The sequence below is a fragment of the Choloepus didactylus genome, chromosome 7, assembly GCF_015220235.1.
Source record: "Choloepus didactylus isolate mChoDid1 chromosome 7, mChoDid1.pri, whole genome shotgun sequence".
Taxonomy (NCBI): domain Eukaryota; kingdom Metazoa; phylum Chordata; class Mammalia; order Pilosa; family Megalonychidae; genus Choloepus; species Choloepus didactylus.
Window position 1 is genome coordinate 86,214,368 of NC_051313.1, and position 3,281 is coordinate 86,217,648.

General features: G+C 44.7%; 1 pseudogene; it reads right to left on the reverse strand.

The window, feature by feature from the left end:
* Positions 1 to 1,780: 1,780 nt before the first annotated feature.
* On the reverse strand, positions 1,781 to 3,025 carry LOC119540641 (annotated as a pseudogene).
* Between the last annotated feature and the right edge of the window lie 256 nt (positions 3,026 to 3,281).

The window sequence follows — 3,281 nt, forward strand, 5'->3', positions numbered from 1 at the left end:
TTATGCAATAAATCCCCATTCCTCCCTCTCCTCAGCACTGAGTAAACTAAAATCTACTTCATGTCTGTATGAATTTGCCTTTTCTAGGTGTTTCACATAAATAGAATCACACTAACATGTCCTTTTGTTTCTGACCTATTTTACTTAGCATAATGTTTTCCAGGTTCATCTATGTTGTAGCATGTAGGAATACTATTCTTTTTATACCTCAATAATATTCCATTCTATCTGTCATAGTCCATGAATAAATGCTCCTAATTCTTTGCTATTTTTCTGTATACTTTGTGTGTACATTATTAGGTAGGCATTGTTTCTCCTGATAGAATCATTAGTTGTTTTTTTGTTTATTATAAAAAAGTCAGTTTCCCTTTTCATATGAAACTGAAGCTCATGTCCAGTATATTCTTCAAGAGTGTTCTGGGAAATACACAGAAAAAAAAAAAAAAAAAAAAAAAAGAAACACCAACTCACAACCATTGAATTTTTTTTTGAAGAGGTAGAGTTTTATTAAAATATGAACATTTGAGAACATGTAAAATAGAAAAAAACCACAACATATACAAAAGACATCTGAAGTGTTTATCCACTGCCTAGGCTACCCATGTACTATCATATTTTTTCTGGTTAGACTATTTGAGATGGGAAGGGGGGACAGAGCTTCCCTGGCCCACTGCCTCCCATGCATTCTTCAGGACTGCCTCTTCAGGGAAATCACCTCCTGGCCCAGGGCCCCATTCCCGGGGCACCTGCTGGTACCCCCACTCTTGGGCTTCCTGGCTGAAATTCTACTGTTGTACTTAAGGGTGGTGAAGGCTCACTCAGAGGATGAGGCTTGGCAAGCTGCCTGGGGAAGGGACCCAATGACTACAAAGACAGTGTGCTGTCCCTGCACCGTCTGGATGGGAAGAGGCCATCCTTCATGACCAAACCCCTGAGAAAGGGTCAAAAACTTGTTGGCAAGGATGTGGAGAAATTAGAACCCTTATACATTGTGGAAACGTAAAATGGCTCAGCTGCTGTAATAACCAGTTTAGTGGGTCCTCAAAAAGTTAAACATGGAATTACCATATAACCCAGCAGTCTGCTCCCAGTATGTATCCAAAAACTGGAAGACAGGTACTCAAACAAATGCATATGTATGAATCTTCATAGCAGCACTGTTCACAATAGCTAAAAAGTAGAAAGAGCCCTAATGTCCATCAGTGGATGAATGGATGAACAAATTGTGTTATATACATGCAATGGAATATTATCCAACCATAAAAAGGAAGAAAGCCCCAATAAATGTTATAATATGGATGGACTTTGAAAATATTATTCGAAACAAAAGAAGTCAGACACAAACTGTTGTATGATTCATTAAGTTAAATATTTAGAATAGGTAAATCTATAAAGACAGAATGCAGATTGATGATTTCCAGGAGCTTGGGAAGTGGGGAATGAGGAGCAATTATTTAATTGGTACAAGTTTTCCTTTTAGATTGATTAAAATATTTGGATACTATATAAAGGCAGTGGTTGCAGAACATTGTAGATATACTAAAAAACAGTGAATTTTTCATTTTTAAATGGTTAATTTTATGTTATGTGAATTTCACCTCTGTTTTCTAAAAAAAATGTCCTTACACTGCATCTCAGTAGATTGCATGTATCTGGGATTTGAGTCGATGAATAATTCTCCATCCTTCATCACATTTTCTCACTCTTTTTTTTTTTTTTTGAAGATGCAGAAGTTTTTTTTGGTCACCAGTTCCCCAAAGGGTACCCTGCTTCTTCTTCCTCAATGCATCTGAACTTTGGTGTCATTGGTCTCAGATACCACTTTGCCATCGATTTTGCGGGTGGTGGTCTTGTGGTTGGTTTGCATAGAGTTGCTGCTGCCTAGGGCATCGCTGAGACTGAAGTCCTCTCCGTCTTCTAGCAGGCAGCAGTAGGTGGAAATCTCAGTCTCCAGCTTGACCTGGATGTTCAGCAGGGCCTCCTACTCCTGGGCCTGGCACTGCCCCTCTGCCCGGGTCTGTGCCAGCTCCGACTCCAGGTGCAGCAGGACCCCGTAGAGCTGCTCCATCTGTAGACCATAGCGGGCTTCCACCTCCCGCAGACTGTTCTCCAGGCTGGCTTTCAGATTTCTCATGGAGTCCAGGTTAATTTCCAGGGACTGAACAGTATGTCTCAGCTCCGTGATTGTCACCTCAGCAGCTCCTATCTCAGCGGACTGAGAGGTGACCACTGTGGTGCTCTCTTCAATCTGCTAAGACCAGTACTTGTCCAGCTCCTCTAGGTTCTTCTGAGCCAACTCATCATACTGGGCTCAGATGTCTGCCATGATCTTACTGAGGTCCTAAGACTTGGGGGAATCCCCCTCCATGGTCAGCTCAGAGCTGGCAATCTGGGCTTGTAGACCCTTTAATTCCTACTCATGGTTCTTCTTCATGAAGAGCAGCTCCTTCTTGAGAGCCTCGATCTCCATCTCCAGCTGCAGCTGAGTGACGTTGGTGTCATCAGTGACCCTGCGGAGCCCATGGATGTCGCTCTCCATGGACTGGCGCATGCCCAGCTCAGTCTCGTACTTGTGTCTAAAGTCATCAGCAGCCAGCTGGGCATCGTCAATCTGCAGAACAATGCAGGCATTGTCCACAGAAATTTCAAAGATCTGAGCCCTCAGTTCCTCGATGATCTTGAGGTAGTGGCTCCAGTCCCTGACCTGGGGTCCATTCTTCTCCAGGTGTTCCCAAATTTTGCCCTCCAGTCTCCGATTCTCAGTCTCCAGGCTCCTCACCCTGTCCAGGTAGGAGGCTAGGTGGTCCTTCAGGGCTTTCATGGTCTCCTTCTCACCCTGGATGCCTCCCATTCCCACCAGACTCCTGGCCACCCCGCCGACCAGGCCCCCGGACCCCCAGCCGCCCCAGGAGCTAGAGGAGCGGCACACGGAGATCCAGGAGCCTGAGCCCCTGGCGCCTGCATAGACACTGGCTGTGCTGCTGGACGGCCAGACCTGGTGGCTGGGCAACTGGACCGAGCCCATGGGTGCTAAAACTCATGTTGTCTGGGGAGCAAGGCGAGAGGCCAGGGCTTGGGATATGGACGCAGCTTCTCTTTCTTCTCTTCCTTTTCTTTTTCCCTCTACTCCTTCTCTGCTACTAAATGCAAAGGCCCTTTCCTTTTCTCTAGCACAGATTTTCTCCTCTTTTGTTCTTTCTTTTCTTTCTTACAAGTATTGATAATTCCCAAGAATGTAGATATTCCTCCCAATGACACCCAGGAAAGCTTTTATCTTGCAA